We start from the raw sequence: 27,274 nt of genomic DNA on the forward strand, positions 1-27,274 counted from the left end.
TGTACACTGTGTGTAATACCTGCATCCACGCTGACTGTACACTGTGTGTAACACTTGCACCGACTGTACAGTGTGTGTAACACCCGCACCGTCTGTACACTGTGTGTAACACCCACACTGACTGTACACTGTGTGTAACACCTGCACCGACTGTACAGTGTGTGTAACATCCGCACCGACTGTACACTGTGTGTGACACCCGCACCGTCTGTACACTGTGTGTAACATCCGCACCGACTGTACAGTGTGTGTAACACCCGCACCAACTGTACACTGTGTGTAACACCCGCACCGACTGTACACTGTGTGTAACACCCGCACCGACTGTACACTGTGTGTAATACCTGCATCCATGCTGACTGTACACTGTGTGTAACATCCGCACCGACTGTACACTGTGTGTAACACCCACACCGACTGTACACTGTGTGTAATACCTGCATCCATGCTGACTGTACACTGTGTGTAACACCCGCACCGACTGTACAGTGTGTGTAACACCCGCACCGTCTGTACACTGTGTGTAACACCCGCACCGACTGTACACTGTGTGTAACACCCACACCGACTGTACACTGTGTGTAATACCTGCATCCATGCTGACTGTACACTGTGTGTAACATCCGCACCGACTGTACACTGTGTGTAACACCCACACCGACTGTACAGTGTGTGTAACATCTGCACCGACTGTACACTGTATGTAATACCCGCATCCACGCTGACTGTACACTGTGTGTAACACCCGCACCGTCTGTACACCGAGTGTAACACCCGCACCGACTGTACACTGTGTGTAACACCCATACCTATTGTACCCTGTGTAACGCCCACACCAACTGTAACACCCACAGTGACTGTCCGCTATGTATAACACACACATCATCTGTATATTGTGTGTAATATCTGCACCGATTGTTACACCCACATCGACTGTACGCTGTGTGTAACATCTGCACCAACTGTAGCACCCACAGTGACTGTCCACTGTGTGTAACAGCCCCACTGACTGCACACTGTGTGTAATACCCGCACCGTCTGTACACTGTGTGTAACATCCACACTGACTGTACACTGTGTGTAACACCCACACCGTCTGTACACTGTGTAATACCCACACCGACTGTACACTGTGTGTAACACCCGCACCGACTGTACACTGTGTGTAACACCCATACCTATTGTACCCTGTGTAACGCCCACACCAACTGTAGCACCCACAGTGACTGTCTATTGTGTTTAACAGCGCACCCACTGTGAAACCCATATTGGCTGTACACTGTGTGTAACACCCATACCAACTGTACAATGCGTGTAACACCAGCACTGACTGTAACACTCACACCGACTACACCATGCGTAACATCCGCACTGAGTGTAATATCCACACTGACTGTACACTGTGTGTAACATCCTCACCGACTGTGCAGTGTGTGTGACTCCCGCACCGTCTGTACACTGTGTGTAACATCCACACCGACTGTACACTGTGTGTAACACCCATACCTATTGTACCCTGTGTAACGCCCACACCAACTGTAACAGCCACAGTGACTGTCCACTATGTATAACACACATATCGTCTGTATATTGTGTGTAATATCCGCACCGATTGTTACACCCACATGATGTGTAACATCTGCACCAACTGTAGCACCCACGGTGACTATCTACTGTGTTTAACAGCGCAGCCACTGTGAAACCCACATTGGCTGTACACTGTGTGTAACACCCATACCGATTGTACAATGCGTGTAACACCAGCACCGACTGTAACACTTACACCGACTACACCGTGCGTAATATCCGCACCGACTGTAACACTCACAGTGACTGTCCACTGTGTGTAACAGCCCCACTGACTGCACACTGTGTGTAATACCCGCACCGATTGTTACACCCACATCGACAGTGTGTAACACCCACACCAGATGTCATTCTGGCACTAATTTTAGCATTAACTTTAACACTGAGACCACAACCTCGGGGGAAGCGCAGAGTGGACGTGCTTTATCGACCGAGAGGGGAAGGAGGGAACGAAGGGTTTTTCAGAAGTTCATCTGTGCGGGTAAAGGAACTAATCGCGGCACCGACACTTGCAGATCCGTCGCATCTTCTGCGTCTGTGCCGGGAGAGGGAACAAACGTGCACTTTGTTACAGAGCCCGGGACGGGGACTAGGCATCTCAAAGGAAGAGAGAAGTTGAGGAAGGGGATACTGAGCCAGAGATCCAGGCAGCTGGCAGCCTGAGAGAAATAGAAATGGAACTGGAAGAACCCGGCGCTGGTTCGGGAGCAGCTCCGAATGTGTTTGGTGATGGGGAGGACTGAAATAGGAACTGCATTCGTGCAGCAGTTTCGGATGTCTGGAAGGCAAGAATAGATGACTGGAGTAATGCTGAGGTGACTGGCGAGTGAATGGCAGTAAGGAGAGTAATCTTTCAGAGGATTAGGGGAGGGTTGACGGGACGAACGGCCTCATTTGCGTGGTGTACAGGAAACGCCCAGAAAGTTCTGCAGATTTAGTGTTATCCGCATCGCGTTTCTGGTCAATGTCTGTGCAGAGCAGCAATTAGATTTGAGTTAACACACGCAAAATGTTGGAGCAGGGGTTCACAACCTTTCTTATGCCATGGACCAATTCCATTGACCAAGGGGTCCGTGGACCCCAGGTTGGAACGCTAGAAGTCAGGCAACATTACGAAGATGAATAAACAATCGATGTGTCGGCCGAGTTCAGTCATCTTGGAAGTAGGCACTGTGGAGATGGCAGGGGTAAGTTTTTTACACAGAGAGTGGTGAGTGTGTGGAATGGGCTGCCGGCCACGGTGGTGGAGGCGGATACGATAGGGTCTTTCCAGAGACTCCTGGATAGGTACATGGAGCTTAGAAAAATAGAGGGTTATGTTTAACCCAAGGTATTTTCTAAGGTAGGGACATGTTTGGCAGCTTTGTGGGCCGAAGGACCTGTATTGTGCTGTAGGGTTTCTATGTTTTTTCAATATTTCTATGACTGTATGTATATATAACTAATACAAGTCGTATCTCCGGACCCTCTATAGATGTTGCCTGACCTGCGGCGTTCCTCCAGCATTTTGTGTGTGTTGCTTCTAGTTTCCCCCATCTGCAGAATCTCGTGCGTTTATATTTGATGATCCGCTTTAACCAACGAGGAGTGGCGGCTCTTCCTGCGAACCGTTAACCGCCAGGCTCACGTCCCACCTGGTCTGTACGGCACTGATGCTGGTTCAGCCTGGGATTATCTAGTTAAATAGTAATTACAATCAGGTTAACATAGCGGTTAGCGCAAGGTTTTACTGTGCCAGTGACCTGACTTCCATTCCTGCCGCTATCTGTAAAGAACTTCTATGTTTTCCCCGTAACTGTGTGAATTTCCTCCGGGTGCCCCGGATTCCTCCCACAGATGTATGGGTTAATAGGTTAATTGGTCATTAGGGTGTTTATTAGGTGCTCTGGGCTCGTTGGCCTGGTACCGTGCCGTATTTCTAAATAAAATAAAACATATTTTAAAACTGCCACTTTACCTTTTAAACATTATTCTCCCTATCTCGCAGCTTTAGCTCAGGTGAGGGCACAAAGTTAGTGACCCGAATCCGGGTTCTCAGTTGCATGGCCCAAGTTTCCCAGCGTCTCCATGGCAACGTGGTGAAGTATCTCTGAGCTGTGTCGAGTAGCCATACTCCACGCTAGTTATATGTTCGGTGCTTTGGGAGTGGAGTGGACCCGAACCACACCCGTGTGGAAGAAATGAAGGCGTTTCTAGAAGGGGAGCGAATTCAGAAATCCAAGATGCAACGGGACTTGGAAGTCCTTGTTCCGGATCTCTAAAGGTTAATGTGCAGGTACAGTCGATGGTGAGGAAGGTAAATGTTAGCATTCATTTCGAGGGGACTAGGATACAAAAGCAAGGATGTAATGATGCGGAGACTATAGGGCTTTGGTCAGATCACTTGGAGTTTTAGGAGCAGTTTTGGGCCCCTTATCTAAGAAAAGATAGAGTAATAGAGAAGAACAACACAGAAACAGGCCCTTTGGCCCATCTAGTCCATGCCAAAACCATTTAAACTGCCTAGTCCCATCAAGCTGCACTGGGACCGTAACCCTCTGTATTCATACCATCTATGTACCTATCCAAACTTCTAAACAATGAAATTGAGTTCACATGCACCACTTGTGCTGGCAGTTCACTCCACACTCACATGACCCTCTGAAGAAGTTTTCCCTCATGTGCCTCTTAAACTTCTCACCTTTCACCCATAAACCATGACCTCTGTCCCACCCATCCTCAGTGGAAAAAGCCTGTGAGTATTCACCCTATCTATATCCCTCATAATTGTGTATACCTCTGTCAAATCTCAGTCTTGTACGTCTGGAGGAATAAAGGGAGAAGGAAGTCATTGCAAGTTCCCTCTGTGGCCCTTCTGCTCAGATACTGCTGAGGGGGGTGACCTGTCTGGGCAAGGCAGCAGCAGCTGCCAGACCAATAGCACTGCGGTCTGTTCTGAGCCTCAGAAGGGTAGGGTGAAGTCAGGTGGGGCAATAGTCAGAGGGGAACAGATAGGAGATTCTGCAGCAGCAAAAGAGACGCCAGGATAGTGTGTTACCTCCCGGGTGCTCAGGTCCAGGATGTCTCTGAGTGGTTGCAGAATATTCTTGAAGGGGAGGGTGAGCATCTGGAAGTCATGGTACATGTTGGTGCCAATGACATAGACAGGTAGAGGACCTGCGCAGTAAGTCTGGGAGTTAGGAAGGAGGCTGACGAGCAGGACCTCCAAGGTGGTAATCTCCAGATTACTCCCAGTGCCATGAGCTAGTGAAAGTCAGAACAGGAAGATAGCACAGATGAATGAGTGGCTGAGGAGATGGTGCAGGGGGCAGGGTTCCCAAGTTCTTGAATCATTGGAACCTTTTCTGGGGAAGGGGTGACCTGTACAAGTGGAACAGGTTGCATTTGAACTGGAGGGGAACCAATATCCTGGGAGGGAGGTTTGCTAATGCTTTTGGGGAGGGTTTAAACTAGATTTGCAGGGGAGTGGGAGCCAAAGTGAAGAGGCAGAGGATGGGGTGGTTGGCACAGAAGTAGAGACAGCTTGTGGGGAGTTTGAGGATGGATAGGCAGATGATAGAGCAAAGACGCACTCAGCCTGATTGTTTGAGATAGGTCTATTTTAACGCAAGGAGTATCATGAACAAGGTGGGTGAACTTAGAGTGTGGGTAAAAATGTGGAAGTATGATCTTGTGGCCATTACAGAGACTTGGATGTCTCAGGGGCAGGAAAGGCTGCTGAGTGTGCCAGGTTTTAGATGTTCCAAAAAGGGCAGGGAGAGAGGCAAAAGAGGTAGGGAAATGGATAGTAGAAAGGGAGTAAGTCATGGAGGGATTGTCTACTGAGTCAGTGTGGGTGGATGTCAGAAACAGGAAAGGGGGCAGTAACTCTACTGGGTGTTTTTATAGCCCCCCAAGAGTAACAAATATCAAGGAACAGGTAGGGAGGCAGATTCTGAAATGCTACAATAATAATAGGGTTATTGATGGATGATTTTAACTTTCCTAATACTGTATTGACTGGCACCTCCTTAGAGCAAGTGGTTTAGATGGGGTGGAGTTTGTTAGATGCATTCAGGAAGGTTTCCTGATGCAATATGTACGTTTGTAGATAAGGCAACTAGAGGAGAGGCTGAACTCAATCTGGTATTGGGAAATGAACCTGATCAAGTGTCAAAGAAAGGGGCTTCCCTTCCTCCACCATCAACGCTGATCTCAACCGCATCTCTTCCATTTCACACACATCTGCTCTTACCCCATCCTCCTGCCACCCTACCAGGGATAGGGCTCCTCTTGTCTTCACCTACCACCCCACCATCCTCCGCATCCAGCATATAATTCTCTGAAACTTCTGCCACCTTCAACAGGATACCCCCACCAAGCATATCTATCCATCCCCCCACTTTCTGCTTTCCACAGGAATTGTTCCCTATGTGACTATGTGACTCCCTTGTCATTTATGTCAAACCTTATTGAATTTTTTGAAGTAGTTACGAGGAATGTTGACGAGGGTAAGGCAGTGGATGTAGTCTATATGGACTTCAGCAAGGCCTTTGACAAAGTTCCACATGGAAGGTTAGTTAAGAAGGTTCAGTCGTTAGGTATTAATGCTGGAGTAATAAAATGGATTCAACAGTGGCTAGATGGGAGATGCCAGAGAGTAGTGGTGGATAATTGTTTATCGGGATGGAGGCCGGTGACTAGCGGGGTGCCTCAGGGATCTGTTTTGGGCCCAATGTTGTTTGTAATATACATAAATGATCTGGATGATGGGGTGGTAAATTGGATTAGTAAGTATGCTGATGATACTAAGGTAGGAGGTGTTGTGGATAATGAGGTGGGTTTTCAAAGCTTGCAGGGAGATTTATGCCGGTTAGAAGAATGGGCTGAACGTTGGCAGATGGAGTTTAATGCTGAGAAGTGTGAGGTTCTACATTTTGGCAGGAAAAATCCAAATAGAACATACAGGGTAAATGGTAGGGCATTGAGGAATGCAGTGGAACAGAGAGATCTAGGAATAACAGTGCATAGTTCCCTGAAGGTGGAGTCTCATGTAGATAGGGTGGTGAAGAAGGCTTTTGGAACGCTGGCCTTTATAAATCAGAGCATTGAGTACAGAAGTTGGGATGTAATGTTAAAATTGTACAAGGCATTGGTAAGGCCAAATTTGGAATATTGTGTACAGTTCTGGTCACCGAATTATAGGAAAGATATCAATAAATTAGAGAGAGTGCAGAGAAGATTTACTAGGATGTTACCTGGGTTTCAGCACTTAAGTTACAGAGAAAGGTTGAACAAGTTAGGTCTCTATTCATTGGAGCGTAGAAGGTTGAAGGGGGATTTGATCGAGGTATTTAAAATGTTGAGAGGGATAGATAGAGTTGACGTGAATAGGCTGTTTCCATTGAGAGTAGGGGAGATTCAAACGCGAGGACATGATTTGAGAGTTAGGGGGCAAAAGTTTAAGGGAAACACGAGGGGGTATTTCTTTACTCAGAGAGTGATAGCTGTGTGGAATGAGCTTCCTGTAGAAGTAGTAGAGGCCAGTTCAGTTGTGTCATTTAAGGTAAAATTGGATAGGTATATGGATAGGAAAGGAGTGGAGGGTTATGGGCTGAGTGCGGGTAGGTGGGACTAGGTGAGATTAAGAGTTCGGCACGGACTAGGAGGGCCGGAATGGCCTGTTTCCGTGCTGTGATTGTTATATGGTTATATGGTTATATGGTCATTTGTTCCTCCCCGTTGATCTCCCTCCTGGCACTTATTCTTGCAAGCGCAACAAGTGCTACACTTGCCCCTACACCTCCTCCCTCACCACCATTCAGAGGCCCAAACAGTCCTTCCAGGTGTGGCGACTCTTCAAGTGAGTCTGTTGGGATCATACACAGTGTCTGGTGCTCCTGGTGTGGCCTCCTGTACATCGGTGAGAGCTGACGTAGATTGGGAGACCACTTCACAGAGCACCTACACTCTGTCTGCCAGAAAAAGCAGGATCTCCCAGGGGCCATCCATTTTAATTCCACTTCCCATTCCCATATATCCATCCATGGCTTCCTCCACTATCGTGATGAGGCCACACTCAGGTTGGAGGAACAACACGTTATATTCCATTTGGATAGCCTCCAACCTGATGGCATGAACATCAATTTCTCAAACTTCCAGTAATGCCTCCCCCCTTCACCATTCCCCACCCCTTTTTCTCTCTCTCACCTTATCTCCTTGCCTGCGCATCACCTCCCTCTGGTGCTCCTCCCCCTTTTCTTTCTTCCATGGCCTTCTGTTTCTTTCACCAATCAACGACCCAGCTTTTTACTTCATCCCTCGCCCTCCAGATTTCACTTGTCAACTTGTGTTTCTCTCTTCCCTCCCCCCACCTTTTAAATCTACCCCTCGGCTTTTTTCTCCTGTACTGCCAAAGGGTTTTGGCCTGAAACACTGACTATGCTCTTTTCCTAGATGCTGCCTGGACTGCTGAGTTCCTCCAGCATTTTGTGTGTGTTGCTGGTCAGGAGTCAGGTCTCTCAGTGGGAGAGCATTTTGGAGGTAGTGATCACAGCTCTATCTCCTTCACCATAGCGCTGGAGAGGGATAGGAGCAGACATTTTGGGAAAACATTTAATTGGGGTGGGGGGAAATATGATGCTATTAGGCAGGAACTTGGGAATATAAATTGGGAGCAGATGTTCTCGGAAATGCACAGCAGAAATGTGGTAAATGTTCAGGGAACATTTGCATGGCATTCTGCGTTGGTATGTTCCATTGAGGCACGGAAAGGCTGGTAGGGTTAATGAACCATGGTGTACAAAGGATGTGGAAAATCCAGTTAAGAAGAAAAGATAAGATTACGAAACGTTCAAGAAAATAAATACTGTTTGGGCTCAAGAAAATAACAATGTTGCTGGGAAGGAGCCTAAGAATCTGTACTCAGCGTATTGACTTATGAGGGCCAATGTGCCAAAAAGTTTCTTTACGACCCTATCAACCCGTGACAGTACTTTCAACGATTTATGGACCTGTATTCCCAGGTCCCTTTGTTCTACCACACTCCTCAGTACCCTACCGTTTGCAGTGTGAGACCTACCCTGGTTGGTCCTAGTTTGCACTTGTCTGCATTAAGTTCCATCTGCCATTGTTCAGCCCATTTTTCCAGCTGCTACAAATCCCTCTGCAAGGCATGATAGCCTCCCTCACTGTCCACTACACCCCCAATCTTGGCATTATCTGCAAATTTGCTGATCCAGTTAACCACATTATCATCGAGATCATTGATATAGATGACAAAAAACAATGAACCCAGCACCAATTCCTACAGTACTCCACTAGTCACAGGCCTACAGTCGGAGGGAGAACCATCTACTATCACTCTTTCACTTCTCCCGCAAAGCCAATGTTGAATCCAATCTACTACTTCATCGAATGCTAAGTGGCTGAACCTTCTTGACCAGCCTCCCATGTGGGACCTTGTCAAATGCCTTACTGAAGTCCATGTAGACAACTTCCACTGCCTTGCCTTCTTCCACTTCTCTGCTAACTTCCTCAAAAAACACTATAAGATTGTTCAGACATGACCTACCACACACAAAGCCATGCTGGCTATCCTGAATCAGTCCATGTCTATCCAAATACTGAAATACCCAGTCCTTTAGAACACCTTCCAGCAACTTTCCGATAACTGGTGTCAGACTCACCGACCTATAATTTCCTAGTTTCTGTTGAAAGCCTTTTTTTTAAAACTGTGGAACAATAGTGGCTATCCTCCAATCCTCTGGCACCTCTCCAGTTGCTAAAGATGATTTAAATATCTCTGTTGGGCCCCAGCAATTTCTGCACTTGCCTCCCATAGGGTTTGAGGGAGCACCTTGCCAGGCCTTGGGGATTTATCCACCCTGATTTGCCTCAGGGTGGTAAACACCTCTTCCTCTGTAATCTGTACAGGGTTCATGAAGTTGATGTCGCTTTGCTTCACTTCTGTAGACTCTATGTTCATCTCCCGAATAAATACAGATGCAAAGAATGCATTTAAGATCTTCCCCATCTGTTTTGACTCCACACATAGATTACCATTCTGGTCTTCCAGAGGACCAACTTTGTCCCTTGCAATAATTTTGTTCTTAACATACATGACCTGTAGAATCCCTTTGGATTCTCCTTTACCTTGTCAGCTAGAGCACCTTCATTCCTTCTTTTGGCCCTGATTTATCTCTCAAGTGCTTTCATGCATCTCTTGTACTCCAGAAACACAACATGTGTTCCCACCTGTCTGTACCCGCTGTGTTCCCACCTGTCTGTAGCCGCTATGCTCCTGCCTGTCTGTACCCGCTATGTTCCCACCTGTCTGTACCCACTGTGTTCCCACCTGTCTGTACCCGCTATGCTCCCGCCTGTCTGTACCCGCTATGCTCCCGCCTGTCTGTACCCGCTATGTTCCCACCTGTCTGTACCCACTGTGTTCCCACCTGTCTATACCGCTGTGTTCCCACCTATCTATACCCACTGTTCCCACCTGTCTGTACCCACTGTTCCCACCTGTCTGTACCCGCTATGTTCCCGCCTGTCTGTACCCGCTGTGTTCCCACCTGTCTGTACCCACTGTGTTCCCACCTGTCTATACCCACTGTTCCCACCTGTCTGTACCCACTGTTCCCACCTGTCTGTACCCGCTATGCTCCCGCCTGTCTGTACCCGCTGTGTTCCCGCCTGTCTGTACCCGCTGTGCTCCCGCCTGTCTGTACCCGCTGTGCTCCCGCCTGTCTGTACCCGCTATGCTCCCGCCTGTCTGTACCCGCTGTGCTCCCGCCTGTCTGTACCCGCTATGCTCCCGCCTGTCTGTACCCGCTATGTTCCCGCCTGTCTGTACCCGCTGTGCTCCCGCCTGTCTGTACCCGCTATGCTCCTCCGTTTTTCTCTGAACCAGGGCCTCAATATCTCTTGAAAACCAAAGTTCCCTACACTTGTTATTTTTATCTTTTAATCTGACACACATACTAGCTTTGTACTCTCAAAATTTCACTTTTGAAGGCCCCCCACTTACCAAGTACACCTTTGCCAGAAAACAACCTGTCCCAGTCCACCCTTGCCAGATCCTTTCTGATACCATCAGAATTGGCCTTTCTCCAATTTTGAACCTCAGCCTGCAGAACAGACCTATCACTTTGCATATTTACTTTGAAACTAATGGCATTGTGGTCACTGGATGCAAATGTTTCCCTACACAAACTTCTGTCACCTGCCCTGTCTCATTCCCTAATAACAGATCACGTATTGCATACTCTCTCATTGGGACTTGTATGTGCTGATGAAAGAAACTTTGCTGAACATTTTTGACAGCCTGTATCCCACCTAGTCCTTTTACAGTCTGGGATTCTCATTCAATATGCAGAAATTTAAAATTACCTACTATAACAAGCTTATGTTTCTTGCAACAGTCTGGGATCTCTTTACAAATTTGTTCCTTTAAATCCCTCAGACTGTTGGGTGGTCTGTAATATAACCCATTAACATAATCATACCTTTCTTATTTCTCAGTTCCACCCAGGAAGCCTCACTAGACGAGTTCTCCAGTCTGTCCTGACTGAGCACTGCTGTGACATTTCCCCTGATGAGTTATGCCACCTCTCTTCCTTTAATCCCTCCCACTGTCGTGTCTAAAACAACAGAACCCTATAGTGTTACAGCTATATAGGACCCTGGTCAGACCCCACTTGGAGTACTGTGCTCAGTTCTGGTTGCCTCACTACAGAGAGAACGTGGAAACTATAGAAAGGGTTCAGAGGAGATTTACAAGGATGTTGCCTGGATTGGAGAGCGTGTTTTATGAGCATAGTATGAGTGAACTTGGCCTTTCTCCTTGGAGTGATGGAGGATGAGGGGTAATCTGATAGAGGTGTATAAGATGACAAGAGGTATTGATCGTGTGGATAGCCATAGGCTTTCTCCTAGGGCTGAAATGGCTAACACGAGGGGGCATAGTTTTAAGCTGCTTGGAAGTAGGTACAGAGGGGAGGTCAGGGGTAAGTTTTTCACACAGAAAGTGGTGGGTGCGTGGAATGCACTGCCGGTGATGGTGGTGGAGGCGAATATAATAGGGTTTTTTAAGAGACTCTTAGATAGGTACATGGAGCTTGGTAAAATAGAAGGCTATGTGGTAGGGTAATTTTAGGCAATTTCTAGAGTAGGTTACATGGTTAGCACAAAATTCTGGGCCAAAGGGCCTGTAATGTGCTGTAGATTTATATGTTCTATGTTAATATTGAGCTATCAGTCTTGCCCCTTCTGCAGTCAAGTCTCACTAATGGCTACAATGTCATAACTCCAGGTGTTGATCCATTCCCTGAGCTTATCCGCCTTTCCTACGATACTTCCTGCATTGAAATATACACAGCTCAGAACATTAGTCACACCATGCTCAACCTTTTGATTCCTGACGTTGTCTGAGGTCTTACCAACATCTGCCTCCACAACCTCTCCACTAACTGAACTGACACTCTGGCTCCTGTATCCCTGCGACTCTAGTTCAAACCTCACCATGCAGCATTAACAAACCTTCCCACTAGAATATTAGTCTCCCTCCAGTTCAGGTGCAAACTGTCCCTTCTGAACAGGTCCCAGCTTCTCTGGAAGAGAGCCCAATGATCCAAAAGTCTTTTTCCCTCCGTCCTACACCAACTCCGTAGCTAGGTATTAAACTATTTAACCTTCGTAGATCTGGCCTCACTAGTGCATGGTACACGTAGCAATCCTGAGATCACAACCCTGGAGGTCCTGCTCTTTAACTTAGCACCTGACTCCTGAACTCACTTTGCAGAACCTCATCACTTGCCCTACCCATGTCATTGGTACCTCTATGGACCATGACCTCTGGCTGTTCACCCTCCCACCTAAGAATGCTGAAGACTTGATCCAGGATGTTCCCGGCACTGGCACCCTGGAGGCAATCTCATTCTCACCCACCAAACTTCCTGTCAGTTATCCCTAACTAATGAATTCTCTGTCACCACAGAGTGCCTCTCCTTCCCCCATTCCCCTTGGTGTCACAGAGCCAGACAGTGCCAGAGACCCGACCTCACCGATTTTTCTCTGTTAGTTCACCTGCCCCTCTCTGTTTTTGAGGGGGTGGCCACAGGGGTATTCTGCACTGGCTCCTAATCTCCTTTCTCATTCCTGACTTCACAGTTTCCTGTGTCCTGCACCTTGGGACAGCCTCTCTATATGTCGTACTTATCACCTCTTCAGCCTCCTCAATGATCCAATGTTCATCCAGTTCCAGCTCCAAATCCTTAACATGAATTGTTGGAAATTGCAGCTCGATGTACTTCTCCCAGTTGTGGTTGTCGGGGATTCTGGAGGTCTCCCTGCCTTCCCACATCCCACAAGAGGAGCATTCAACTATCCTGCCTGGAATCTCTACTGTCCTAGTTGAGCAGATATAAAGAAGGGATGTGAAAAAAAAATTAACCTAGAGCTTTTTAATTTCTTGTTTTCTCGGACTGAAGCCTTGAAGAGCTGAAGCCTCAAGATCACCACTCTGACTCTGTCCACTCAGATGACAGTCACTGTGCTTGCCCCTGCCTTCCTTTACTGTGCTCTTGCTAATTGATCATAAATGCAGATTGGTCGCTAGTCAAAGCTCTATTATTGATGTGCTGGCATTGGAGAGGGTCAAGAGGAGATTCACGGGAATGATTCCTGGAATGAAAGGTATGAGAAGTGTTTGATGACTTTGGACCAATACTCACTGTAGTTTGGAAGAACGTGGGGTGGGGAGGGGAAGGACGTAATGAATTTTATAGAATATTGAAAGGCCTAGATAGAGTGGATATGGAGAGGATGTTTCCCATAGTGGAGAGTCTAGGACTAAAGGGCACAGCCTCAGAATAGAGGAATGTTGCTTCAGCTCCAGGTGAAGACACTTGAGTTAGTAAAATCAGAGAATAAACGTTCAATATTTGGGCCTTTCCAGGGAGGGCACAGCATGAGCTGAGAAGTGAACACACACACATTCATTGTTGGGGCATGTGTCCATGGGGTGGGCGACAGATTCACCAAAGCATCGGACAGTCAGCATCTGCAGAAGGGATGGGGCTGCAGAGCAGAAGGCAGCCAGGACTCCGGGTTCTACCCCATGGTGGAACCAGGCTGAAGTCCTGTCACACACACACGATGTTGTACTGGAGAGGGGGTATTTACAGGAGGAGGAATTCCCAGTGGCTGTACAACAGCAGCAGGATTCCTGGTGAGGTTCACAGAATCAGATCCGAGAGCAAAGGGAGTGACGGGGATCAAATTCTGATCTATTGGCAGTGCAGTGTACACTGGTATTGGTTTATTATTGTCACATGTACCGAGATACAGTGAGAAGTTTGTCTCGCACGCTGTTCATACAGATCAGACCATTACACAGTGCTCTGAGGTGGAACAAGGTAAAACGATAACAAGGCAGAATAAAGTGTAACGGCTACAGAGAAAGCACAGTGCAGGCAGACAGTAAGGAGGAAGATGACAACAAGGTAGATTGTGAGGTCAATGGTCCAATGGGCAGGGGTGCAGCACAAATTCCCCACGTGGTCACATGGACTCCTCAGCCTGACCTTCTGATATTGGCCTCTTCCCTCATGCCTGTGTCTGTTTGATCTCAGCTAGTGAGACACCAGCCAACGCTGTCCTGGGTTCGCGAGCATTGACCCTCCGACATCCTCAGTCTCAGCACCCTCTCCCTTTGAAGAAAGGACAGGCCTGTTTCATTGGGACGCCCCAAAGTCGCTGGTCTCTGAAGGCAACACTCGTTGGTTTGAGGTGTATAGTCACTCACGTTCAAGTCTATTGTCATCTGACTGTACATATATACAACCAAATGAAACAGTGTTCCTCTGGGCCATGGTGCACCCACAAAACATATATCGTACACAACACATAAAATTATTTTGTTACCATAAATTATTACTATATTACCATAAATAAGTTAATAAGACATCATTCAACATGCAGCACAGATAACAGTAAACAGTAAGCTCCTGTGGAACAGAGGGTTGCAGCTGTGGTTCTCCCCGGTACATAGCTATTCTGCCGTCCCTGTCCTCCGTGCTTCAGGGCAGATTCAGCCGAGTTACCAAGTGATACAGTGCAGAAACAGGCCCCTTCAACCCAAGTCCTCCATGCTGGTCATTTAAGCTGGTGGAGTTAGGGAACTCGGAGAATGCAGGAGGGATGAGCTGAGACTATCCCAGGGTTCCGGTGCAGTGGGTTACCTGAAGATCCAGGCTGAATTTAAGTGGCAGCGCTGAAGGATTAGTGTCATGACACCACGTCACTGTTTGTGGGAGATTTCTGTGCAGTAACCTTGTATATTGCAATAGTACCTAAAGTATAAATGTACTTCCGTGTGTGTGGTGAACTTTGGGACGTCCCAGGTTGTGGAAGGCTCTATAGATATGCAGGTTGGGTTTGTGTCAGTCTGTGCTGGGCTCTCTGGTTCCCTCTGCTGGTCCTGCCCTGTATACTCAGTCAATATTTCAATCCTCTGGGTGTCACTTCCACTCTGCTTGTCTCCCTGTTCCACGCCCCCTGTGAATATTTATCCCCCAAACAACCACAAGTAGAGTATTTTAAATAGTGCCCATATCGGTGCATCAAAATATCTGTTCAATATTCCTCACTGCTCAATGTGTGCAGACAGCAGTGGATGAGTTGGGCCGAAGGCCTGTTTCCCTACTCGATGACAATGTGGCCTATGACTAAGTGCAGAGTAGCAATCCTCACTCAGTCACACAGTGTTCCAGCACACCAGCCTCTACTCAACGGCGCCCCATCTTTACCATGCATATCATAGGCACGTGGACAATAGAAAAATGAAGGTCTATGTAGGAGGGAAGTGTTAGATTGATCTTAAAGTGGATTAAAGGATTGGCTCAACATTGTCGACCAAAAGGCCTGTGCTGTGCTGTACTTTAATATGATCTATATCCTGTCTGACTCCACCATGTATGATCCCAGGCCTAGCTGCGAAGAGAGGGTTTAACTATCCATCCCATTAAAAACTAGAGCTACAAAAATGCCAGTAGAAGCTCCGAAAGCCTCACCCCTGGGAGAGGAAGGATACACCAGGAGTATGGGCTACACTCAGACTCTGGCGAGATGCTTTCCACGGCCTATGCCCCAGTAGGGGTAATTAGGCTAAAGAAATCCAATCTGTGGACATGAACTTGGCACCTAAATGGTATGTTGCCACACCTGAGGCTGCTTACCAAGTTAAGAGCCCATGGCATTACAGGGAAGTTACTGGCATGGTTAGAGCATTGGCTGATTGGTAGGAGGTAGCGAGTGGGAATAAAAGGCTCCTTGCCTGATTGGCTGCCAGTGACTAGTGGTTTTCCGCAGAGGTCGGTGTTGGGACCGCTTCTTTTTATGCTGTATATAAATAACTTAGATGATGGAATAGATGGCTTTGTTGCCAGATTTGCAGATGATACAAAGATTGGAAGAGGGGCAGGTAGTGTTGACAAAACAGGTGGGCAGCAGAAGGACTTAGACAGATTAGAAGAATTGGCAAGAAAGTGGCAAATGAAATGCAGTGTTGGAAAATGCATGGTCATGCACTTTGGTAGTAGAAATAAATGTGAAGACTTTTTCCTAAACGTGGAAAAAATCCAAAAATCTGAGATGCAAAAGGTCATCAGAGTCCTTGTGCAGAACACCCTGAAGTTTAACTTGCAGGTCGAGTTGATGATTATGAAGGCAAATGTAGTGTGAGCATTCATTTCAAGAGGCTGAGAATACAAGAGCAGGGATATGATGCTGAGGCTTTATAAGGCACTGGTAAGGCCTCACCTTGAGTGTTGTGAACAACTTTGGGTTTCTAATCTAAGAAAAGATGTGCTGACATTAGAGAGGGTTCAGAGGAGGCTCACAACAATGATTCCAGGAATGAAAGGGTTATCATATGAGGAACATTTGTTAGCTCTGGACCTGTGCTTGCTGGAATTGGAAGGATGAGGGTGGGGGGGGATCTCATTGAAACCTTTGGAATTTTGAAAGGCCTAGACAGAGTAGATATGAAACAAATGTCTTTCATGGCAGAGGACTCTAGGGCAAAAGGGCACAGCCTCAGGATAGAGAGGCGTTAATTTAAAATAGAGATGCAGAGAAATTTCCTTAGCCAGAGGGTGGTGAATTTGTTATCACAAGCAGCTGTGGAGGCCAGGTCGTTGGGTGTATTTAAGGCAGAGATTGATAGCTTCTTGATTGGCCATGGTATCAAAGATTACAGGGAGAAGGCTGAGTGGGACTGAGAGGGGGAGAAAAAAAGGATCGGCCATGATTGAATGGCAGAACAGACTTGATGGGCCAAATGGCCTAATTCTGCTCCTGTGTCTTATGATCTTAATCTAGCTGCTCAGCCACCTGTCACCTGCTCTCAACTACCAATAATGGGGGGTGATCTCTACCGTGTGATCAGACAGCACCTACTTACAACTCGTTCACTGAGGCTGTGAATCAGCAATCAAAGAACTGAACTACAGAGGTGAGGATGGAGGAACTCGCCCCCCAGTGTGGGAGAGAGTAGTCCTGGTAAACGTAAAGCTAATGGCTGACCTTGAACCGAGGAAATAGTTGTGGGTGTTGGTGGTTAATGAACACGGCCCAGGACTTTAGCACAGGAGTTAAAACATAGAACTTAGAACAGTACAGGCCCTTCAGCCCACAATATTGTGCTGGCATTTGAACCTCCTCTAAGATCAATCCACCCCTTCCCTCCTGCATTGCCCTCCATTTTTCTTTTGTTAACGTGCTTGTCTAAGAGCCTCATAGTGACCCTAGTAGTCTTCTCCAGTGGCTCCAATGACTACAGACCGGTGGCATTGACCTCCCACATCATGAAGACCCTGGAGAGACTTGTTCTAGAGTAGCTCCGGCCTATGGTTAGGCCACACTTAGACCCCCTGCAGTTCGCCTATCAGCCCTGACTAGGAGTTGATGATGTCATCGTCTACCTGCAGAACTGTGTCTACGCCCACCTGGACAAGACACGAGCACTGCGAGGGTCATGTTTTTTTACTTCTCCCGTGCGTTCAACACCATCCGCCCTGCTCTGCTGGGTGAGAAGCTGACAGTGATGCAGGTGGATGCTTCCCTGGTGTCATGGATTACTGATTACCTGACTGGCAGACCACAGTACGTGCGCTTGCAACACTGTGTGTCAGACAGAGTGGTCAGCAGCACTGGGGCTCCACAGGGGACTGTCCTGTCTCCCTTTCTCTTCACCATCTACACCTCGGACTTCAACTACAACACAGAGTCTTGCCATCTTCAGAAGTTTTCTGATGACTCTGCCATAGTTAGATGTATCAGCAAGGGCGATGAGGCTGAGTACAGGGCTACGGTGGGAAACTTTGTCACATGGTGCGAGCAGAATCATCTGCAGCTTAATGTGAAAAAGACTAAGGCGCTGGTGGTGGACCTGAGGAGGGCTAAGACACTGGTGACCCCTGTTTCCATCCAAGGAGTCAGTGTAGACATGGTGGAGGATTACAAATACCTGGGAATACGAATGGACAATAAACTGGACTGGTCAAAGAACGCTGAGGCTGTCTACAAGAAGGGTCAGAGCCGTCTCTATTTCCTGAGGAGACTGAGGTCGTTTAACATCTGCTGGATGATGCTGAGGATGTTCTACAAGTCTGTGGTGGCCAGTGCTATCATGTTTGCTGTTGTGTGCTGGGGCAGCAGGCTGAGGGTAGCAGACACCAACAGAATCAACAAACTCATTCGTAAGGCCAGTGATGTTGTGGGGGTGGAACTGGACTCTCTGACGGTGGTGTCTGAAAAGAGGATGCTGTCCAAGTTGCATGCCATCTTGAACAATGACTCCCATCCACTCCATAATGTACTGGTTAGGCACAGGAGTACATTCAGCCAGAGACTCATTCCACCGAGATGCAACACTGAGCGTCATAGGAAGTCATTCCTACCTGTGGCCATCAAACTTTACAACTCCTCCCTCGGAGTGTCAGACACCCTGAGCCAATAGGCTGGTCCTGGACTTATTTCCACTTAGCATGATTAACTTATTATTATTTAATTATTTATGGTTTTATATTGCTATATTTCTTCACTATTCTTGGTGCGGTTGTAATGAAACCCAATTTCCTTCGGGATCAATAAAGTATGTCTGTCTGTCTGTCTGTTTTCCACCACGCCTGGCAGCACATTCTAAGCACCCACCATTCTCTGTGTAAAGAAACTCACTTCTGTCATCCCTCCTATAATTTTTGTCCAATCACATTAAAGTTATGCCCCCCTGAAGTAGCCATTTCCCCCGAGAAGAAGGCGCTAATTGTCTGCTCGATCTATGCTGCTGATCATCTTGTTCACCTCCCGTCCTCCTTCACTGCAAAGAGAAAAGCCCTAGGTTGCTCAGCCAGTACTCATATGACATGCTCTCTAATCCAGACAGCATACTGGTAATTCTCCTCTCGAAAGCCTCCTCATTGAGAAACACAGGGCAGAGGAGGGTTGTACTTAGGGCCTGGGTCACCTCTTCCACTGACAATATGGCTCAAGTCAAGGTGTGACAGAACACCTGGACGGTGCAACGCCCAAAGCTTCTCAAGAAGCTTGAAGGAGAGCAGAAAAAGTTACAAGGATGGTGCCAGGCTTGGAGGGCCTGAGTTATAGGGAAGGATTGAATAGGTTAGGTCTTTATTCCCCAGAGCGTAGGATAATGAGGGGAGGTTTGATAGAGGTATACAAAATTATGAGTGGTATGGATAGGGTAAATGCAAGCAGGCTTTTTCCACAGTGATTGAGTGGTACTAGAACTAGAGGTCATGGGTTAAGGGTGAAAGGTGAAATGTTTAAGGGGAACATGAGGGGAATTTCTTCACTCAGAGTGTGGAATGAGCTGCCAGCACAAGTGGTGGATGTGATTCCAGTTTCAACATTTAAGAGAAGTTTGGATAGGTACATAGATGGGAGGAGTATGGAAGGCTATGGTCCGGATACAGTTGATGGAAATAGGCAGATTAATAGTTGGTCATAGACATCAGCCAGATGGGGCTTGTCAGTGTGGTTGACAGCTCTTCTAGAAGGAAAACTCTGATCTCAAACCTTTGCTACTTCGTGGCTGTACCCACTCATGGGAGTAAACCCCAAGGAAATATCTGGGGCTGGAGTCCCTAAGGTAATCCTACTCTGAATTCAATGCCAACTCCTTCAACTTCAAATCCTACCATAGCACTTGTGCCAAACTGTATGGGTCTCTGCCATTCCTTTGGGTTCATCAGCTGTGTGGGGAGGCAGAGCCTGATGCGTGGCCAGCGTGCTGCCCTGGCATGCGTACCAACTCCGAAGTAGACGCTATATCAATGGTCGACTCTGACCAAAGAAGGCCTTCCGATCCAATCTGGAACAGACGGTGCACAGATACAAATTATACACAAACATTGTAAAAAATAGTGAAGGAAACTGTGTAAGCACAGACATTGTGCAAGAACCAAAGACACATTTAGAGACGGGTGCATGGTAGTACCAGAAGTGGCCTGTAGTGTTCCTTGCTGAGTGGGGTTAGCAATGCGCAAGAATCTGATGGTTGTAGGGAATTAACTGTTCCTGAACCTGCTGGTGTGGGACTTCAGGCTTCTGTACCTCCTGCTCAATGGCTGCTGCAAGAAGCGGCTGGTCTGGATGGTGGGGATCTTCGTGACAGAGGCAGTGCCTCTGAATGCTGTCAGTGGTGAGGTGGTCTGCATCTATGATGGAGCAGGCTCTGTCCACTATTCTGCAGCCTTGCACACTGCAGTGTGCTGGATTTGCCACACGAGGACACGATGCAAGCATTCCTAAAGTACTTTATGGATAAGAACATAGATTTGAGTTTTGATGGGAAGGAGGGAGGAGAGAGGAGGAGGGGAGAGAGAGAGCGCAGAGAGAGAGAGAATGGGAGTGGGTGAGAGGGAGAGGAGAGAGGCAGAGAGAGAGAGCGAGAAATAGTTAGTTAGCTGGTAACTTTCTGCACGCCCCACCCCTCTGTTAAAATGTTTCCTTTGCTCAGGTAGGTTTAGTGTTGTGCAGGTCAGTTCAAAAACCTGATGGTTGATGAAAATCACTTGCAACCTGGGTCCAATGTTCAGACTCTCCAATCAGCCCACACCGATTCTCTCCATCTGCCTGACAGGTTACCCTGCTAACCTCTGGACGTTCCATATTGTAGGGTTAAATCTGGGTTGCCTTTTTCAGGCCCTGAGGGGCTCAGCCTTCGACTGAATTATGAATAGGGCGAAATACCTGGAAGTAACAGTAGGGGGCAGCTGGTCACCAACAAATCAATGAGAGATTCCTGCTAGTGCAATTGGGGACAGTGTTTTCCTTAAAGGGACAGGCACCATCTCCAGAGTTGGTCAGATCTGGTCTCTGGAGTTCCATGGAGCAGACCTCCTCTGAGACATTGCCCCAAATGACAGGGCAATCCTGGATATAAACTGACAATGCATCCTGTTACATTTTGCCCCTCTGGGGACTCTGGGGGTGCTGTCTGGGGAGTGTTAGGCTGGCCAAGGGGTTGGGCATCAGACACTCGTTGGTCAGGCCTTGTCTCTGGGGCTAAATCCAGGGACACCCTCCCCATTGAGCAGTTATTGACCTCAGGAAGGGGGCGGGTTGCACATGTCTGTCCACATCAGTGATGTTGTGGTTGAGAAGGGTGAGAGCTTCATGTCCCTTGGAGTGAACATCATCAATAACCTGTCAGAGTCCAAAGGCTTAGACATCATGTCTCACCAGCACCGCCGCTTCCTCAGGGAGCTAAAGGAATTTGACCCTCACCATTCTTATTGATGCACCATAAAACACATCTTAACTGGGTGCTTAACCACTTGGTCTGGTAACAGCCCTCTACAGATTGTTGGAAAGTGCAGAGTTGTGGACAAGGCTCTGCTCATCATGGAAACCAGCCTCCTCTCTATAGACTCTGTCTACACATCTCACTGTCTCAGGAAAACTGCCAGAGTAATCAAGGCCCCACTCACCCCGGACATTCTCCTCGCTCCCATTCGGGAGAAGACAGGAAGGCTTGAAAGCACGTACACCAGGCTTCTATCTCACTGTCATCAAACAACTGAATGGTTCTCTAGTGGGATAAGATGGATTCTTGATCTCACAATCTACCTCATTATGACCTTGTCTGTCTGAATTACACTTTCTCTGTGGCTGTAACACTTTATTCTGCTTTTTGTTATTGTTTCCCTTGTACTGCCTCAGTGCACTGTGAAATGAATTGATCTGTACGGAGAAGTTTTTCACTGTATCACAGTAAACGTCATAATAATAAACCGCTTTACCAATGTACCGGTCAGCTGATCAGTCCAAGTGGTGCAATCTATGCTCCACGGCAGCAAACAACTTCCAAGCCAACTGGCGCATGCAGCGCCTCAAGGCGAGTCAAGAAAGACACAGGAAGGCGTCCGCTCCTGCCCCAACAGGCGGTGCTCCTTGCCCCATCTGCGACCCTATCTGTGCTTCGGACTTCGGCCTCAGAAGTCATATGCATGCCCACAGACGTTGATTGTGCAACACATTCGTCTTCCTCAGACTTCAAGAGACTACTACTAGTTACCAATGTACCATCAGCACTGAGGGAGCACCTTCCCCAGCAGGGCCGTGAAGAATGTCAATCTTCAGCCCATGGGCAGAGGTAGTGGGATCAGGGATCTGAGCAAAACTCAACATCCCACCCTGCACCCCCAAGGCTGACAATTCGGGAGGACCCAGGAGCACCTGGATAGCTACTGAGCCAGTCAGAGTGTGATGGTCTGGCTTCCCACCTGCTCCCTTCCATCTGAATCATTGACTCTTCACAGATGCTAACTGACCTACCAAGTGTATCCACCATTGTCTATTATCAATGAATAGGGTCTTTGCTCCTGTCCTGGTCTGTCTTCATCCCGCAGCTGATAAATTATCACCTTGCTACTTGTGGGATCTTTCTATGCACAGTTTGTCCAACAATGACTGTTTCAAAAATGAAACTGTGGCAGGTACTTGAGAGTTTTGAAAGAGAGTTAGATAGGCTCATAGCTGTGAGGAAATGGAAGGATATGGACATTGTGATGTCCATAGTGATTAGTTTAGTTGGCTGTTTGATCATTAATTTAATTATTTTGGCACAGGGTGTTCCATCAGACCCTGCAGTAGGCAAGTGTAGAAATTTCTGGAGCCCAAGCAGAAATATTTAAAACCTGCTTAGTGACATTGGAGGACAGCCAATGTTGTTCTGTTGTTTAAGAAAGGCTCTAAAAATAAACCAGGAAACTATCAGCCGGTGTGCCTGACATCAGTAGTGGGAAAGTTATTGGAAGATATTCTAACAAACCAGATATATGAGTATTTGGATAGTCAGGGACTGATTAGGGATTGTCAGCATGGCTTTGTGTGTGGTAGGTCATGTCTAACCTATCTTACAGAGATTCTTGAGGAAGTTACCAGGAAAGTTGATGAAGGCAAGGCAGTGGATATTGTCTACATGGGCTTTAGCAAGGCATTTGACAAGGTCCAGCATGAGCAGCTGGTCAAGAATATTCAGTTACTTGGTATTCAAGATGATGTAGTAAATTAGATTAGACATTAGCTATGTGGGAAAAGCCAGAGAGTGGTAGTAGATGGTTAGCTCTCTGACTGGAGGCCTGTGACCAGTGGTGTACCACAGGAATTGGTGCTGGGTCCATTGTTTGTCTTCTATATCAATGATCTTCAAAATTATGTTGTTAACTAGGTCAGCAAATTTGTGGATGAAACCAAGATTGGGGGTGTAGAGGACAGCGAGGAAGACTATCATGGTTTGCAGCAGGACCTAGATCAGCTGGAAAAACGGGGTGAAAAATGGCAAATGGAATTTAATGCAGACAAGTGCGAGGTGTTGCCCTTCAGTACGACCAATCAGGGTAGATCTTACACAGTGAACAGTAGGGTACTGAGGAGTCACAGAGTCATAGAGAAGTACAGCACAGAAACAGGCCCTTTAACCCATCTAGTCCATGCTAAAGCCATTTAAATGACCCACTCCCATCAACCTGCATCAGAACCATAGCCCTCCATAACCTTACTATCCATGTACCTATCCAAATTCTGTTAATACTGAAATTGAGCTCGCATGCACCACGTACTGGCAACTCATTCAACACTCTCACAACCTCCCAGAAGGTTAATTTACAGGTTGAATCTGTGGTAAAGAAGGCAAATGTAATGTTGGCATTCATTTCAAGGGCAATAGATTATAAAAGCAAGGGGATAATGCTGAGCCTTTATAAGACACTAGTCAGGCCACACTTGGAGTATTGTCAACAATTTTGGGCCCCATATCTCAGAAAGGATGTGTTGTCATTGGAGAGAGTCCAGAGGAGGCTCACTAGGATGAAGAAGTTAACCTGTGAGGAGCGTTTTGTAGATCTAGGCCTGTACTCATTGGAATTTAGAAGAATGTGGGGGGGGTGGGGGAGGAGAGGAGGATCTAAGTTAAAGCTACAGAATGTTGAAAGGACTAGATAGGGTGGATGTGGAGAGGATGTTTTCTATGGTGGGGGTATCCAAACTAGAGAGCACAGCATCAAAATTGAGGGGGGACCTTTTAGAACAGAGTTAAGGAGGAATTTTTTTAGCCAAAGATTAGTGAATCTGTGGAATGCTCTGCCACAGACTGCGGTGGAGGCCAAGTCTGTGGGTATATTTAAGGTGGAAGTTGATTGTTTTCTGATCAGTCGGGGAATCAAAGGATATGGCGAGAAGGCGGGTGTATGGAGTTGAGTGGGATCTGGGATCAACCATGATGGAATGACAGAGCAGACTCAATGGGCTGAATGGCCTAATTCTGTTCCTATATCTTATGGTCTTCTGGACCCTCTGAGTAAAGAAATTTCCCCTCATGTGCCCCTTAAACTTCTCACCTTTCACCCTTAACCCATGACCTCTTGTTGTTGTCCTACCTAATCTCAGTGGAAAAAGCCTGCTTGCACTTATCCTATACACTGTACACCTCTCAGAATTTTGCATACCATTTAATAGACTATATAATTGACATATATATACTTAATGTAACTCAGTTTTTTTTCTCTCTGTATTGGTTTATCATGCATTTCAATGTGCTGTGCTGTCATGGTAACAAATGTCACGACATATGCTGGTGAAATTAATCTGGTCCTGGCCACCTTGGGATGATGTGGCTGTGATAGACACCAGGGAAATGCAACTCCACCCATGTTGGTGTTGAGTTAGAGGAGACGGTTCTAATGTAGTAACAATATCCCTGGACAGCCTTGTACTGTCCACCCTTCCCACCCCCTTTACTTTGGCCACCTCCTCCTCAGCAGATTGTCCACCTGAAGTGACAGAGGTGCCACGGGCAATTCCCTACAGCATGGGAATTGCTCCCCTGGGTAACGGGTGCTCCCTGTGCATGGTGCACTCAGCCCTCACTCAGCAGCAGCTGTGATGAGGTCGGACCCTGAGGGTTTCCTGTTGAGGTGTGAGGCAACCAGTCCTGAGAGATAGTATGGCTAGTTCGAGAGAGAAATGGCAAGTGCATGGGGAGGGAGGGGGGGAGAGAGGGAGATGAGAGGGGGGGGAGGGGTGAGAGGGGGAGGGAGGGGAGAGGAGGGGAAGAGAGGACGGAGGGATGGGGAGAGTGGGGGAAGAGGGAGAGAGGGGACAAAGAAGACAGAGTAATGGGAGGGGAAGAGAAGGGGAGAGGGTAGGGGGAGAGAGAGGTGGGAAGAGGGTGAGATTGGGGGTAGAGCGAAGACAGATTGGAGTATTGTGTACTCTTTTGGTCAGCCTGTTATAGGAAAGACTTTGTCAAGCCGGAGAAAATGCAAAAGAGATTTACAAGGATGTTGTCTGGACTAGAGGGCCTGAGTTATAGAGGGAGGTTGGCCATGACGGGTCTTTATTCCTTGGAGAACAGGGAAATGAGAGGTGACCTCGTAGAACTTTATAAAATCATAAGGTGGACAGTCATAGCCTTTCCCCAGGGTGAGGGAGTTCTAAACTGGAGGGCATAGATACAAGATAAGAGGGAGAGATTTAAAAGAGATGCTAGAGGTAATTGTACACAGAAGGTTGTGAGTACCTGGAATGAACTGCCGGAGGAAATGGTCCACGTGGGTACAACTGCAACACTTAGAGGCATTTGGACAGGTACGTGGAGGGGAAGAGCTTGGAGGGTTATGGATTGAGCGTAGGAAACTGGGATTAACAGAGAATGCTGTGGTAAGCTCAATCCTGTTCGTATCAGTATCCCAGTCTCACCCCCTTTCAGCTCACAGCCTTCGACACTCTGCATGAATCCCGATGCCAGGAGAGTGAAAGCAAGGAGCGACTGGTTCGATGAGTGGATGAGAACTGGGTTAAATAGGCTGCCAGTGATAAGTTTGAAATGAGTGGCAGGTGACTCCTATTAGCTGGGTGGACCAGCAGGAGCCTGCATGTGCAGACCTGACACTGACCCATCAGTCCAGTGATGGTGTGGAAGGCCCAGGTCACACACTGACTCAGGGGTCAGAAACTTGCCAGATTCCCCAGAGCTGTCTCTGGACTGAAAAGTTTATGTTCTATGGCTGCATGATAGTGTTACTGCACCAGCGATCAGGGTTCAATTGCTGATATAACCTGTAAGCAGTTTGCATGTTCTCTCCCTGACCACGTGGGTTTCCTCCCACAGTGCAGAGATGCACAGGTTAGTGAGTTATCGGCATGCTACGTTAGTGCCAGAAGCAAGGCAACACTTGTGGGCTGCCCCCAGCTCATCCTGTGACAGCGTTGAGCGATGCATTCCACTGTATATTTTGATGTACATGTGACAAATAAAGCTCATCTTTAAAAGTTATGACATGAGGATGGTGGGCCAGTCAGGTGTTTTGAGGAGGAATTAACAGTAATTGGAGGGATGGATTGATTGATGGGGAGGTACAGAACAAAGGGGCTGTCTGGTGGGGAAAGGGAGATGTGGGAGACTGGACTCTCACCCTACAAAACTTGCAAACACCAGCACTCAGCTGAAGAATTCAGATCAAATTTGCTGGAGTTTAGAAGAATGAAGGAGGATCTAATTGAAATTGATCAAATATTGAAAGGTCTAGATATGGGGTTCCCAACCTGGGATCCACGGACCCTCTCAGTTAATAGTAGGAGTCAATGGCATAAAAAGGGTTGGGAACCCTGGCCCAGATAGAGATGATGTTTCAATTAGTGGGCTGTCTCGGACTAGTGGGCACAGCCTCAGAATAGTGGGACATCCATTTAGAACAGAAGTGAGGAAGAATTTCTTTAGCCAGAGGATGGTGAATCTGTGGAATTCACTGCCACAGATAACTTTAGAGGGCAAGTCATTGGGTATATTTAAAGCAGAGGTTAATAGATTTTTGATTAGTCAGGGTGTCAAAGGTTATGGGGAAAATGTAGGAGAATGAGGTTGAGAGGCATAATAAATGGAGTAGCAGACTCAATGGGCCAAATGGCTTAATTCTGCTCCTATGTTTTCTGGAATTTATTGGGCAGGGAGTGTAGGGTCACAACCCCAGGACCAGCTCAGCCATCAGCAGTAAACAGTGAATGACTCCCTCCCCCCCCCACCCCTGGTATCAGATCTGGGAAGAGCTGAGCTGCAGTTCAGCAGTGCTCGGAACCTCTCTCCCCTGTCCAGTAGTCAGAAACCACAGGGTTTATTTTC

General features: G+C 47.3%; 1 protein-coding gene across 1 annotated transcript in view; it reads left to right on the top strand.

Annotated features, from left to right (window-relative positions):
* Window positions 1-2,698: 2,698 nt before the first annotated feature.
* mef2b (myocyte enhancer factor 2b) overlaps window positions 2,699-27,274 on the top strand; it is a 211,807-nt gene continuing 187,231 nt past the window's right edge. Inside the window, exon 1 of the mRNA XM_073068090.1 lies at window positions 2,699-2,774. The gene's annotated coding sequence lies outside the window, so the exon portion shown is untranslated. The remainder of the gene's footprint in view (window positions 2,775-27,274) is intronic.

The sequence above is a fragment of the Hemitrygon akajei genome, chromosome 16 (assembly GCF_048418815.1).
Source record: "Hemitrygon akajei chromosome 16, sHemAka1.3, whole genome shotgun sequence".
Taxonomy (NCBI): domain Eukaryota; kingdom Metazoa; phylum Chordata; class Chondrichthyes; order Myliobatiformes; family Dasyatidae; genus Hemitrygon; species Hemitrygon akajei.